This window comes from Balaenoptera borealis (genome assembly GCF_965194805.1).
Source record: "Balaenoptera borealis genome assembly, contig: HAP1_SCAFFOLD_1658, whole genome shotgun sequence".
NCBI classification, from domain to species: domain Eukaryota; kingdom Metazoa; phylum Chordata; class Mammalia; order Artiodactyla; family Balaenopteridae; genus Balaenoptera; species Balaenoptera borealis.
This window is the reverse complement of record NW_028122580.1, coordinates 31,484-47,629: the sequence shown is the minus strand read 5'-3', so window position 1 is coordinate 47,629 and position 16,146 is coordinate 31,484. Positions and strand designations below refer to the sequence as shown.

Below are 16,146 nucleotides of genomic sequence, written 5' to 3'. Positions count from 1 at the left end.
TCAATGCATTTTTACTGGGTGAATATTATTTGCCAGACACTCCAGCGAAAAGCCATGGCCCAGATCTCTTTTTGAGACCTAGATGCTTATATTTACTGAAAGTGTCCACTTGGAGAAAGAAAAGTATTAGTATCCATCCATACATGCATGACTTGTCAAGGAAAGCATACTCAGTTCAAAACACTTATCCCAAAGCCTTGCATGGCCACAAAGTAAAAATGAGGAGAGCACTGCCTCAGGATTAGGATTTCTGTGATCTCTACACTTATGGCAATAGTCTTAGAAATTACATAATATTTCTGAGTTTGCCTTTTCTAATTTATAAAATGGAAGCATTTATAGCTATATGAGACAGTTGTTCCGAGGAGCAAAAGAACAAAATATATCGGGTGTCATACACAGCATATGGTACACAGGGCACTCAATAGATGTTAGTTCCTCTCCTATCCCATACCCATTCTTCCTTGATAGGAGATTCCCTTGACGTAATCCAAATAGCATGACTGACCAGGGGGGAAGGGTGGAGGGAAGGGATAGTTAGGGAGTTTGGGATTGACAAATAGCATGACTGTATGATGATAATTGGAAGTGTTAAGCAGAAGGGAAATGTATAAGTTTCCATTATGTATTAACTTCTGTGTCCTATCTCTTTGCTGGAGTAACTTGTCAGTTAGTGTAGGAAGAAGGTAAACAATCACTGGATCAGCTCCATAGGGTTTGAACAAGAAACCATCAAAACCATTACCCCATTTCACTTTATTCATATACTTTCGCATTCCACTTTTTATCTTCTGTGTTAATTTTTCAAGAATAGTACGTGCAACATAACCCAAAAAGAGGAGGCTTTACAAAGGAACAATGCAATAGGACACTGGGGCCAGGCACATCATCCAGCTTTGGGTAAGTCATTTCCCTTGTGCTCGTTGTTTTTTGGATAAAATCTCTCAGATATAGAGGTAAATGAGATCCCATTTAGGAAAGAGCCTTTCCATTTAAGACTGTAGTTGGGAAGGAAGAAGCAGTGATTTCCAAGTAATAACTTTCCAGTCTTCACTACAGCTCTTATCACACTCTGTATCAGATGAACTCAATAAGTCCTTGTACTATTTCATAATTGAATGACCATTTATGCAAGGTCATAGGATGGTTGGAACTTAAAACTTGCAAAAAGCAGGACTCTTGACCTCAGGAAACCATGGAGAACTCAGCTTTCCTGAATGTGTGCTACTTTTTAATCTCATATACTTCCCACAACATTCCTGGTAGGTAGAGAATATGATTTCTACACCATTTTGTAGCTGGTGAAATGACGATGGACAGAGATTAGGTAACCTGGCTGGGGGTCATCCTGCTACTAAGAGGAAAAGCAGAGACCAGCACCTTACATGTCCAAACACAGACTGCATGATGCTCAGCCACACATCACACCAAAGTCAAGTAAATTTTGCTTTCCTGCTGACCTGTGTCACCTTTATAATCTGTATCTTCATTTCTGATTCCAGGATGCTAGGTCTGCCTGTATTTTTACAGGTCAGCAAACCTGATTCGACCTCAATTTCCTACTCTGTAAAAACAGGGGAGTGTGAAAAGAACACAAGGAAAATTTTGGAGGTGATGGGTATGTTTAGAATGTTGGTTGTAGTGATTGTATTATGGGTGTATGCATATGTCCAAATTCAAGAAGACGTATACATTGAACATTTGTAATTTTTTGATATATCAATTATACCTCAATAAAGCTAAAACAAACAAACAAGGGAGTATGTTTGAACCGTTATTTTGAAAGCAGAGTCCTCAGACAACCTATGTCATAAGGAATATGCACTCTCTAATAGAGGGACAGTTGTCATGCTGAGGATTAATACTTGAAGGAGCAGGCCCCAAATACATACAGACTGCAAGTGCACAGACTCTTTAATGCACATTGACAAATCAACCCGGAAAGACGTACTGACTGATGTCCCCACCGGCAATATCAGAATGTGTAGGCTTCCCCACATGCTCACCCACTGGAAATCCTCAATAGTGTATTGTTATACTTTCCGACGTGATAAGTGGAAAATCTGTTGTCATCATATTTAACTAGATACCAAAGTTATTTAAAATAAAAGCTTTTCTCCTATACAAAAGACTCTGTTAATCATAATTGTCATTATTTTTTTTTAATGCAAATGGGTCTAGTTACCTAGGCAGCCTAACAATGAGCGACAGCCGCATAAGCCTGCAGGTTCTCCTAATGCTACTGCCTGCTTGTAAGCTCCAGTGTGTGTGTGTGTGTGTATGTATGTGTGTGGACTCTGGGGGCTCCTAATGATAGTGTGTATGCCTAGAAGGTAAAAAATATCTCTGTTATATATGTTGAATTCAAGTTTAGAGAGGTGCCAAGTCTATACTTTCTTAAATCTTTCCAAATGGCACAAGAGCTAGACCACAACATGCTTCTGAGCAGACAGTAGTCCCGTTCCCCCAGGTGGAAGGCAAGCCTGTCTGTGAACTCACCTGCTCAGGTCAGGGATGGATCCCTCCAGGACATAAGGTGTGGCAGTCTGCCTAAATGCGCTTCTGAACACTGACGTTGAGGGCTCCCATCTTGCAGCCGTCAGTTGCAGAGTCCTGAGAAGCCGCATCCTCTCAGCCACCCACCACCATGGGTTCAATCATCTGCATGAGGAGCTCTACACTTGGAGATAAAAGTCTGTGAATTCCCAGCACATTTTTGACAAATCCTGCATCCATCTATCCATCCACTCATACAGTTAACAGGCATTAAGATCAAACTCCACACCATCCCTTTGGTTAAGTTTTAGGCTTCTCCAGATGGAAACTAGGAAGTAAAATGTGGAAAGACTGGTGCGGTAAATTCAGATGTTAAATCTAAAAAGAGATGGCTCCTTCCCATTAAGATTTCAACCTGCTCAAGTCCCTTATAATTGATGATTTGAAAACATAATTTAATGCCTCAAACCCCTCTTCACATCTCTAGTTACTGTCCTCTTTACATAGATTCTTCCCTTTGTACCAAAGTTCTACAAAGAATTCTTGATACTCAACTCACATCTCCCTGCATCTGCCCTCTGACTCAGACTTCATCCCTTATCTAACGGGGCTGTGTTCTCCCACACGTCCACTGAAATTTACCTTGACAATGTCAACATCCACCTCTTTGTCAAATTTATAGACCATGAGTGTTGAAATGAAGGTTCAAATGGAGACAAATAAGTATTTCTCCAGGAGGTATTTCTGTCCCCAGGACAGAATTCATTTGCTTGTATATAGACAAGGATTATGTTGTAATGCTACCAGTTGCTAAAAAGCTCAAATTGTAAAATACCTTCCATAGAATCAGTCAGACAATTTGAAGGCTGTGCTTTAGACATTGGACTTTCAAATGAAGCACACATTTTCCCTTACATCCCATATTTTTGCTTCATTGAAAAGGATTTTGCAAATAAATTTAAGGCATGTTAGCAATAATTTTTATGGTAATTTAAATAAACTCTGTCTTACCTGTTTTTATTTCTTTCTTAATGGATTTCCGAGTATGCAATGAAATCATCTAAAATGATGTCTCACACTCTGCCATGGTTAAATATATTGCCTAAAGTATGGTCTAATATACCACAATTAGACAATATACTAGTGCTGAAATATAATGGTGGTGGTAACTCTTTGGCAGGTTCCTGACTCAAGTCAAAATACTTGTACTGCATCACAGAATTCACATTTTCAGGATGTATCCATTCAGTAAAATAACACAAACTTTATAATAAAAATATACATGAATCCATACTAATATAAATAAATGAATTAATAAAGAAGTGGGAGAGGAGATAAATTTTCTTTATTGAACAATTCAAAATAATATGTATAGATACCTTCCCTCCATGAGGTGAACCTTCCCCCTTCCACCTCTGAGGGCAGGGCTGACTTAGTGAGTCACTTCTAAAGAATTGAGTAGGTGAATGGAAAACAGTTACTGTACACTGGAGAAACTCGACAGCATCTTAACCCAGTGATGAAGGTCAGCCTTTCCAGTGACCCAGTGGTGTCACATGGGTACCATGTCCTTTCAGATATGATGTGATGAGAAGGGCACTTCAACTCCTTGGTATTTTTTCTCAAAACCCACAACCACAGTCTAATCACGAGAAGATAACAAAGTATGCCTGTACTCTTCAAGACTGTCAGAGTCATGAAAACAGTCTGGCAGTTCGTCAAACAGTTAAACAGAGAGTTACCATATGACCCAGCAGTTCCACGCCTAGGTACACAGCCAAGAGAAAATATGACAATTTGTCTACATAAAAATTAATAAAGGATGGTAAATAGGATTGTTTCCTTAATTTCTCTTTCTGATACTTTGTTGTTAGTGTATAGAAATGCAAACAATTTCTGTATGTTAATTTTGTATCCAGCAACTTTACTGAATTCATTGATGAGCTTTAGTAGTTTCCTGGTGGCATCTTTAGGATTTTCTATGTATAGTATCATATCATCTGCAAACAGTGACAGATTTATTTCTTCCTTTCCAGTTTGGATTCCTTTTATTTCTTTTTCATCTCTGATTGCTGTGGCTAGGACTTCCAAAACTATGTTGAATAAAAGTGGCATGAGTGGGCATCCTGGTCTTTTCCTGATCTTAGAAGAAATGCTTTCAGCTTTTCACCGTTGAGTATGATGTTAGCTGTGAATTTGTCATATATGGCCTTTATTATGTCGAGTTATGTTCCCTCTATGCCTGCTTTCTGGAGAGTTTTTATCATAAATGGGTGTTGAATTTTATCAAAAGTTTTTTCTGCACGTACTGAGTTGATCATATGGTTTTGATTCTTCAATTTGTTAATGTGGTGTGTCACACTGATTGATCTGCGGCTATTGAAAAATCCTTGCATCCCTGGGATAAATCCCATTTGATCATGGTGTATGATCCTTTTAAAGTATTGGATTCAGTTTGCTAGTATTTTGTTGAGGATTTTTGCATCTCTGTTCATCAGTGATATTGGCCTTTAATTTTCTTTGTGTGTGTGTGTGTGTGTGATATCTTTTTTTTTTAACATCTTTATTGGAGTATAATTGCTTTACAATGTTGTGTTAGTTTCTGCTGTATAACAAAGTGAATCAGCTATACATATACATATATCCCCATATCTCCTCCCTCTTGCATCAATATCACAGGATATTGATTATAGTTCCCTATGATATACAGTAGGACCTCGTTGTTTATCCATCTTATATATAATAGTTTGCATCTGCTAATCCCAAACTCCCAACCTTCCCTCCCCACCACCCGTTGGCAACCACAGGTCTGTTCTCTGTGTCTGTGAGTCTGTTTCTGTTTTGTAGATATGTTCATTTGTGTCATGTTTTAGATTTCACATATAAGTGATATCATATGGCATTTGTCTTTCTCTTTCTGACTTACTTCGCTTAGTATGATAATCTCTAGGTCCATCCATGTTGCCACAAATGGCATTATTTCATTCTTTTTTATGGCTGAGTAGTATTCCATTGTATATGTACCATATCTTCTTTATCCATTCATCTGTTGATGGACATTTAGGTTGTTTCCATGTCTTGGCTATTGTAAATAGTGCTGCAGTGAACATTGGGGTGCATGTACCTTTTCAAATTAGAGTTTTGTCTGGCTATATGCCCAGGAGTGGGATTGTTGGATCATATGGCAACTCTATTTTTAGTTTTTTGAGGAATCTCCATACCGTTTTCCGTAGTGGTTGCACCAATTTACATTCCCACCAACAGTGTAGGAGGGTTCCCTTTTCTCCACACCCTCTTCAGCATTTATTATTTGTACTACCATTTCTTTGATACACAATTATCCACTCTTCCATTCACTAATAACTGAATATATATTAAGCTCAAAACCCATACTATTCCATTAGAGGCATCTCATTAACTCTAAAGTGGAGATAAGAGGGAAATATGGGAAAATTCAATGGTTAAATCTGAGATGATATGGCTCCTGCATATTAACTTTGAAACTTTCAAGGAACTGAAGATTTTGAAAGAATCCTTCCTTGGCACCCTCATCCCCATGCAGCCACAAGCCTTTCTGTCTCCATCTCTGTCCCTGTCTCTATCTCTATGTCTCTCGCTCTCTCTTTTCCTCTTTAAAATCAAACTTCCAGAAAGAGTTTTCTGCATTCCTTATTAACATCAGAAAGTTTTCTGCTTTCCCTGTAAACATTCCTCATTCCCACTGTCTCCTTATCTCACTGTAGATCAATTCTGCCCCCATGATTACAATGAACATGCTCATGTTGTTGATACAATGAACAACACCAAGGTCACAAGCTACTTTTTGTCACTAAGTCCAGATATTTTATATAAATATATTAATATATGCATACTACTACTTTTAATGATGCCCAAAATAAGTGTGCTTGTATAGACTGCTCCTGTCACTTAACAAATCTTTGACAATTTCCCAAGCTCTGGAGCAGGAGGTGCTGGGTACAAATCCAAGCTGTCCTGCTCCCTAACTGTGCAGTCCTGGGCCAAGTCCTTGTTCTCCCTGTTCCTCAGTTTTTCATCTATAAAATGAGATTGGTGGGACTTCCCTGGTGGTCCAGTGGTTAAGACTTCGCCTTCCAATGCAGGGGGTATGGATTCGATCCCTGGTCGGGGAGCTAAGATTCCACATGCCTCGTGGCCAAAAAACCAAAACATAAAACAGAAGCAATATTGTAACAAATTCAATAAAGACTTTAAAAATGGTCCACATCAAAAAAAATCTTAAAAAAAAAATGGAGATTAGCAACAATATAATCAATACATAAAAATCAATAGCACCTAAGAGAAATTTAGTCATATTAATCTTTAAAATATATCTTTTTTGGCATTACTGTCCCCATAGACATGAAAAAATAGGATACAGTCTGATGTTTATTCAATGACATTTGGGATATGTAGTTAGTGAGTGTATTAGTTTCCTTAGGGCTGCTGTAACTAATTATGTACCAGGAACTTCGTGGCTTAGAACAACAAAAATTCATTATCTCTTGGGGCTTCCCTGGTGGCGCAGTGGTTGAGAATCTGCCTGCTAATGCAGGGGACACGGGTTCGAGCCCTGGTCTGGGAAGATCCCACATGCCGCGGAGCAACTAGGCCCATGAGCCACAATTGCTGAGCCTGCGAGTCTGGAGCCTGTGCTCCGCAACAAGAGAGGCCGCGATAGTGAGAGGCCCACGCACCGCGATGAAGAGTGGCCCCCACTTGCCGCAACTAGAGAAAGCCCTCGCACAGAAACGAAGACCCAACACAGCCATTAAAAAAAAAATCTAGATATAATTGACATATAACATATTAGTTTCAGGTGTACAACATAATGATTAAAAAAAATTCATTATCTCGTAGTTTTAGAGACCAGAAAGCTGAAATCAAGGTGTTGGCAGGGCCAAGCTTCCTCTGAAGCTTCCAGAGGAGAATTCATCCTTTCCTCTTCCAGCTTCTGGTGGCTCCTGGCTTCCCTTGGTTTGTGGCAGCATAACTCCAGTCTCTGCCTCTCTCTTCACATAGCCTTCTTCCCTGTGTGTGTGAAATCTCCCTCCTTTCTCTTATAAGGACATTAGTCATTGGGTTTAGGGACGATCCTGAATCCAATCATCTCTCGAGATCTTTAACTTATTTATATCTGCAAAGACCCTATTTCCAACTAAGGTATGGGGGTGTTATGATTTGGAAATATTGGGGGGCACACAATTCAACCCACTACAGTGAGATAAGTTACAAAATTAAATGTAAGGTGAGATCTTATGCTTTGTATGTAAATATATAAATGTATGCATACATGTATAAATATATAATACCTGCATAAGAATAATTCTGGAGGAATATAATGCAGATGAAAACATTAGAAGAGCTTTTCTTTCCGTGGTGGGCTTTGAGGTACTATTATTTTGTTTACCTTTCTATATCACCTATTTTTTTTTTAATTTTTATTTATTTATTTATGGCTGTGTTAGGTCTTCGTTTCTGTGCGAGGGCTTTCTCCAGTTGCGGCAGGCGGTGGCCACTCTTCATCGCGGTGCGCGGGCCTCTCACTATCACGGCCTCTCTTGTTGCGGAGCACAGGCTCCAGAAGCGCAGGCTCAGTAGTTGTGGCTCACGGGCCCAGTTGCTCCGCGGCATGTGGGATCCTCCTAGACCGGGGCTCGAACCCGTGTCCCCTGCATTGGCAGGCAGATTCTCAACCACTGCGCCACCAGGGAAGCCCCTATATCACCTATTTTTAACTATAATAAATACCTATTGCTCTTGCAATTACATAAAATATTAAAATGGCTGGAGAAACAAGCACTTTCTGCCCCAAGCACAGGAAAAGCCATTCACTTTAGAATAGGAACATCCCAGAGACACAGGAAGGGAGCAAGATCTGGAGGAGCCCCTTCCACAATGTAACAGGACACAGGTCCTCAAATTCCAAACCACACTGATTAAAATCAATATTTTAAACTTTTGCCTAGTTAACTGAGAACAAAACCATGGGACCTTAATTAGTTTTATTTTGCTGTGCCCTGATGAACAGTAAGGTTGAGTGTCTCATGAGATGAGAAGCGCTAGTGTACACTAGTTAGATGTGGGGCTCAGCTGCCACACAGAATTGGTTCATATCTTAATCTTGTGACTGGCTAGCACCGCCATCACTGTGCCTCAGTCCCCTGATGGTTAGTCGGGCAACAGGAGCTCCTCCTCGTAGGTTGTGATGAGGATTAAATGAGCAAGTACAGGTTTAGCACTTACCACAGTGTGGGGAACTGAGGGAGTCAGCAGTTATAATTAACAGTTCTTATGATTATCATACCTAAATTGGCCATTAGTGTTTCTACTGCCATTTTTATTATTATGTGCATTTATATTGATTGGCATGAATTGACCTTCATAATATGATATTTATATTAAAAAGGCATTTTACAAAAGTTTAAGGATATTATCTCATTTACATTCTTAAATACGGTAACATTTGCAAAGTACAATTTCTGAGAAAATATATGAAGAAATGGTAACAGTGCTTATTCATAAGTAGTAGACTTTAAGGGTTTCAAACAATTTTTCCCACCTCCTGCACTTTCTATTTTTATTTACAACAAAAGTGTCTTAGTTTGGGAAGTGAAAAAAAAAAAACAAAAAAACAAAACTCCAGCCCAGGAAACTGGTCAGTGTCAGAATGAGGAACATCCCTAAGCCAAGGGAATTAGGTAATAGAATAGCATGGTTCCAGAAGTAGTTCATGAATATACCACATGACAGTCCCAACTGGGCAGCTTCAGGGACATAACAGATGCCTAGCGGACGGGCAAGTATGTCTCTCAAATAAACCTTACATTCAGCAGTCAGACAATGTCTCCACTTCCCAGGATTTTAGTGAAGGTCAAGAGATGAAAGTAAATTTCACAACATGCTTCTTTCTGTGCCCTCCAAATAAAGCCCCTTGAATTGAAAGCATGTTCATCAGTTTTGCCACCCAGTTAGCAAAGCAGTGAGTGCCACAGGGGAGGGAAAGGGTGAGGAACTGCATGAGATCACCCAGCACTCGGCCCCACAGTTTCCAGAAGGGAGAATTCAGGGGAAGTTTAGTCACAGGATCATTCAGGTAAGTCCCCAGGAACAATCAACACAGGTGAATGAAAACACCTTTGAAGTACTTCCTTGTGCAAATAAAAATAATAAAAGGAAAGGAAAATATACACATGCCCAACACTTGTAATACAAACTCAGCTCAAGTTCTATACAGCCTGCATCCCTAAACCAACTGAGGGATCTGGGTGTTAATCTGGACACAGGAAAACTAACTCCCTTCAGTCACTGTCTTCTTTCATCCGGTTGGCTCATATTAGGTTCTAGATGTACAGGCCTAGATAAGCAACAGTGTGAATGAAAGACAGAAAATTAGGCCTGGATAAAGGGAAGAAGTTTCATGTTCAGGAGACACTGCGTCATTGTTTTGGGCTACCTGGCACCTGGAAACTCTAAGATTTTGACACAGTGGATAAAAAAGTGACTGAAAATAGTATGTGGTGGATAATAATATTCTATTGGTGCCACCTACAGCATATAAAGTGAGACAATGGGTGTGTCCATTTTAGAAACTCTAGAAAGAGAAGTCACATGGCAAGGAAGCATAAATGGCAGGTCACACTGTTGAGAGGTGAATGTGGATTTGTTCTCCTTATGTTTCTTCCTTTCTCCTTTTCCATTAGGGAGCCAGGCATCTATGAGTAAAACATGCAACAAAACAATACTATACTTCACTTGAGGAGAAAATGTAAAGAAAGATTTCAAGAGTAAAACCCCCCATATCTTGATAATGGTTACCTCTGGGAAATCATAGAAGGGTGCACCAGTGACTTTCACCTCTACATGTAATGTTTTATTTCTTAATGTGAGTATACTGAAGTCTGATATACTATTTTCTTGTTTTTTTTAAAGAAGTTTTTTTTAAATTTTTATTTATTTATTTTTAAATTTTTCTTACAGTTCTAGAGGCCAAGATCATGGTGCTAGCATGGTTGTTTCTGGTGTGATGAGAGATCCCCAGTGTCTGTTTTTGTTTTGTTTTGTTTTGTTTTGGCGGCACTGCACAGCTTGTGGGATCTTAGTTCCCCGATCAGGGATTGAACCTGGGCCACAGAAGTGAAAGCGCAGAGTCCTAACCATTGGCCACCAGGGAATTCCCTGATATACTATTTTCTATACTATCTCTATGTCTGAAATATTTCCTACCAGCCACTGTTTTCATGAGCTTTATTTTGTTATTTTTTATCTTTTTGGCTGTGCCGCATAACATGCAGGATCTTAGTTCCCCAACCAGGGATCGAACCCGTGCCCCCTGCAGTGGAAGCACAGAGTCCTAATCACTGGACCACCCGGGAATTCCTCCATAAGCTTTAATTCTGATTTTGAAGATGATCCATACTAATTTAGAAAAAGTGAAAACTATAGCCAAACCCAGATATTAATAAACAATTTGCCATCTACCACTCATTAAGTTTTTAAAAAAATATCACGTTTGTGCATTTCCTCCCTATATTAGATTTCTAGGGCTTTCATAACAAAATACCACAGACTGGGTGCTTAAACAACAGAAATTTATTTTCTCAAAGTTCTGGAGGCTAGAAGCCCAAGGTAAAAGTTTCAGTAGGTTTGGTTTCTCCTGAGGCTTCCCTCCTTGGCTGACAGATGGCCACTTTCTCGCTGTATCCTTACATGGTCATTCCCAGGTCTGTGTTTTCTGTGTCCTAATCTCCTCCTTTAAGGACACCAGCTATATTGGTTTAGGGCCCTTCCATATGAACTTATTTTACCTTAATAACCTTTTTAAAGGCCATATCTCCTCAAACAGCCACATTCTGAGGTACTAGGGGTTAGGATTTCAACATGAATTTTGGGGAGATACAATTCAGTCCATAACTCTCTCCTTATAGTCTCCATGTATGCATAAGTAATGCATAGACATTACATTTGGGTCTCATCTATATGGAGGCTCAACATTTGCTAAAGATCATGAAACCAGTAATTAAATGTGCCCAAGTTTTCCCCCCACTCTAACCATTGGGATATGCAATGTTTTTCTGTGTTAGGGCTGAGACCAGACAGGGAAAATGACTACCCATGGTCCTGTAGGCAAAGACCAATCTGATATTTGGGACTCAAGTCTCCTGTTTTCAGTCTATTGTACAGCAGACCCATCCTTATACTCTGTTATTGTCCTTTCTCCTTTCTGGGGATCAATGGGAGGCTGCTATTCCAATGTCAAAATGAAAGGTAAAAAAGATCAGCAACCATCAAATAAAAAGTAATGATATCTGATAAGGGGTTAATATCCAAAATATTTAAGCAACTCATACAACTCAACAGCAAAAAATCCCAAACGACCTGATTTTAAAAAAAAAAGGATGTGAAAAGAAAAATTTCCAAAGAAGACAGAGAGGGTAACAAGTACATGAAAAGATGCTTAGCATCATTAATTATTAAGGAAATGCAAATCAAAACCACAATGATATATCACCTCACACCTGTCAGAATGGCGATTATCAAAAAGACAAGAAATAACAAGTACTGGCGAGGGTGGGAGAAAAGGGAACCCTTTGGCACTGTTGATGGGAATGTTACTTGGTGCACATACTATGGAAAACATTATGGAAGTTCCTCCAAAAATTAAAAAGAGAATTATCACACGTTCCAGCAATTCCACTTTCTTGGGATATTTATCCCAAGAAAATGAACACACTAACTCAAAAAGATATCTGCACCACCATGTTAACCTCCAGTATTATTTACAATACCCAAGACATAGAAACAATCTAAGTGTCCATCGATGGGTGAATGGATACAGAAAATGTTTATATACAACGGAAAATTACTCAGCTTTAAAAAAGGACGAAATCTTGCCATTTGGGACAAAATTGATAGACCGTGAGGGCATCATGCTGAATGAAATAAATAAATCAGATAGAGAAATACAGATACCATAAGAACTCTCTTATATATGGAATCTGAAAAACAAAAAATGAAAACAAAAAGCAAGCAAACAAACAAACCTGAGCTCGTGGATATAGAGAACAGATTGGTGGTTGCCTGAGGTTGGGGGTGGGGATGGGCGAAATGGGTGAAGGGGGTCAAAAGGTACAAACTTTCAGTTGTAAAATAAGTAAGTCAGGAGATGTAATGTACAACATGAAGACTACAGTTAAAAATACTGTATTGCATATTTGAAAGTTGCTAAAGAGAATGGATCTTGAAAGTCCTTATCACAAGAAAAAAAATTGTAACTATGTAAGTTGATGGATGTTAACTAGACTTATGTTGTGATCATTTCACGAGATATATATATATATATATTTATATATATAAAAATATTGAATCATTATATTGTACATACACACACACAAAATAATGAGGGGATGATTTGCTTCTTCCTCACCATAATTAGCTAACTCATCTACAGCGAAGTGGCACAGAAGCTAATCCATCATATAAATATGTATACATTTCTTTTCCTGCTACTGCAAATCCCAATGATCTCTATGAATTGTTCATGTGTAAGTCATCTCTTTTGTTGGGGGAGAACACAGGAGAAACCATACATACATTTGTTGAAGTTTTACATTAGTATGTGTTAGATATCATCTATTGGTTTTTTTTTTGAAGTATAATTGATTTACATTATTATGTTAGTTTCAGGTATCCAGCAAAGTGATTCAGTTATATATATATATTTTTTTTCAGATTATTTTCTATTATAGGTTATTATAAGATACTGAATATAGTTCCCTGGCCTATACAGTAAAACCTTGTTGCTTATATATTTTATGTATATTAGTTTGTATCTGTTAATCCCATACTCCTGATTTACCCCTCCTCTCCCTCCCTTTCACCTTTGGTAACCATAAATTTGTTTTCTATATGTGTGAGTCTATTTCTGTTTTGTATATAGATTCATTTGTAGAATTTTTTAGATTCCACATATAAGTGATATCATATAATATTTGTTTTTCTCTTTCTGACTTACATCACTTAGTATGATAATCTCTGGGTCCATCCATGTTGCTGCAAAAGGCAATATTTCATTTTATTTATGGCTGAGTAATACTTCATTGTATATATATACCACATCTTCTTAAACTAATCATCTGTTGAGGACACGGGTTCTTTTCCTAAAAATTTTTCTTATTGAACTATAGTTGATTTATAATGTTTCAGGTGTACAGCAAAGTGATTCAGTTATATATATATATTTTTTTTCAGATTCTTTTCCATTATAGGTTATTACAAGATATTGAATATAGTTTCCTGTGCTATACAGTAGGTCTTTGTTATTTATCTATTTTATATATAGTAGTGTGTATCTGTATCTGTTAATGCCAAACTCCTACTTTCTTTCTCCCCCCGCTTCCCCTTTGGTAACCACCTGTCTGTTCTCTATGTCTGTGAGTCTGTTTCCGTTTCATAGATAAGTTCGTTTGTGTCATATTTTAGATTCCACATATAAGTGATGTCATGTGATATTTGTCTTTGTCTGACTTCACTTACTATGATAATCTCTACATCATCCATGTTGCTGTAAATGGTGTTAATTTATCTTTTTTATGGCTGAGTAGTATTCCATTGTATATATACCACATTTTTTTAACACCTTTATTAGATTATAATTGCTTTACAATGGTGTGTTAGTTTCTGCTTTATAACAAAGTGAATCAGCTATACATATACATATATCCCCATATCACCTCCCTCTTGTGTCTCCCTCCCACCCCACTAGGTGGTCACAAAGCACCGAGCTGATCTCCCTGTGCTATGTGGCTGCTTCCCACTAGCTATCGGTTTTACATTTGGTAGTGCATATATGTCCATGCCACTCTCTCACTTCGTCCCAGCTTCCCCTTCCCCTTCCCCGTATCCTCAAGTCCATTCTCTAGTAGGTCTGTGTCTTTATTCCCGTCTTGCCCTTAGGTTCTTCATGACAAGAAGGAAATAAAAACAAATAATAATAAAACGACAACAAAACAAACAAAACATTAAAAAATAGTAATAATTATATTTTCCTGGGGTCTCAGCTGTCAGTATCCTTGCCCCCACCATGAGTCACAGCCACCCTCCACCTCCCTACCAGGCCCTCCAAAACCTCTAGGTAGGTGTCTGGTCCCTCTGTGGGCACTGTGGGGGCAGCTCAGACTCTGACCTGGCCCATCTCCTGTGTGTACTAGTCCCCAAAGCCCACAGCTGCTAGAACTAGACCGGTTTCAGTTTGGGGAACACTCATTGTCCATTCAGATATTCCATAGATGCAGGGTTTACCAAACTGATCATGGGGATTTAATCTGTGGTTTGTGCAGCTTCATGGAAAGATTTTTGTTCCTCTTCCTTAATCACCCTGCCCCTGGGGCTCAGCTGTGGTTTTTGCCCCACCTCTGCCTGTGGGCCACCCACATTAGTCTGCTCCTGAGGCTGCCCTGGAGCACTCAGGTCTGCCCCGGCAAGGGCAGGGTGTGGAGATGGCACAACTACCTGGGTCGCAGGTGCCCCGGTGGCGACAGCTGCGTAAGAAAGCCAGCAGCCACGTGTGCGAGAGCTCCGGCCCTAGTGGGAGCCTTTCCTAGTGCCTGGCAGCAGGTGTGGTGGCAGGCACGAGAAGGCCAGCCCTGGTGGGGGCTTTTCCTAGCACCTGGCGGCAGGCACGAAGGCCAGCCCTGGTGGGGGCTTTTCCTAGCACCTGGCGGCAGGCACGAGAAGGCCAGCCCTGGTGGGGGCTTTTCCTAGCACCTGGCGGCAGGCACGAGAAGGCCAGCCCTGGTGGGGGCTTTTCCTAGCACCTGGCGGCAGGCACGAGAAGGCCAGCCCTGGTGGGGGCTTTTCCTAGCACCTGGCGGCAGGCACGAGAAGGCCAGCCCTGGTGGGGGCTTTTCCTAGCACCTGGCGGCAGGCACGAGAAGGCCAGCCCTGGTGGGGGCTTTTCCTAGCACCTGGCGGCAGGCACTAGAAGGCCAGCCCTGGTGGGGGCTTTTCCTAGCACCTGGCGGCAGGCACGAGAAGGCCAGCCCTGGTGGGGGCTTTTCCTAGCACCTCGGTGGGGGAGGGGCCGGTGTGTGGAGAGAGAGGCTGCAATGGTGGCTCCACCCCCTGCGTGTCATTCAACAGTGGAGCCTTGCTTCTATGGCAGTCTGGGTTTCCTCCACAAGCATTCCTGGTTGTGGATTTCCTCCCTCCCATCCCGTCAGGCTGTCTCCTCACAGCCAACAGCAGTCCTCCCCACAGTTTGCTCTCCAATCCCCAGGTTCCAGCTCTCAGCCCCCATGTATGGTGGACACACATCCCAGTCTGGGGCACACAGGGCTGTGGCATGGACCATCTGTGTCTCACTCTGTCCTGTCTGCCATAGACCGGCTGTTTCACCCTCCTCCAACAGCCTCAGATACTCCCCCTTCTGTCCCAACTGATTTCCCCATTGGTGAGGGGGCTTCCTCGGATGCAGGAACCTCTCCTCTGCTTTAGCTTCCGCCCCCCTAGGGGTGCAGATCCCGTCCTGCTTCCTCTCCTCTTCTTTTTCCCTTCTTTCTTTCATCCTACCCAGTTATGCAGGGATCTCTCTTGTCCTTTCCAGTGTCCAAGGTCTTTTGCTAGTGTTCAGCT

General features: G+C 40.4%; 1 protein-coding gene across 4 annotated transcripts in view; it reads left to right on the top strand.

The window, feature by feature from the left end:
• Positions 1 to 13,743, top strand: part of LOC309622153 (uncharacterized protein) — a 61,238-nt gene extending 47,495 nt beyond the window's left edge. For 3 of the 4 annotated variants that reach the window (XR_014240556.1, XR_014240557.1, XR_014240558.1), the window contains one exon: positions 810 to 1,633. The gene's annotated coding sequence lies outside the window, so the exon portion shown is untranslated. Of the gene's footprint in view, positions 1 to 809; positions 1,634 to 10,217 lie in introns of those variants that run through there. The other variant, XR_014240555.1, reaches the window with a different exon arrangement.
• Positions 13,744 to 16,146: the final 2,403 nt, after the last annotated feature.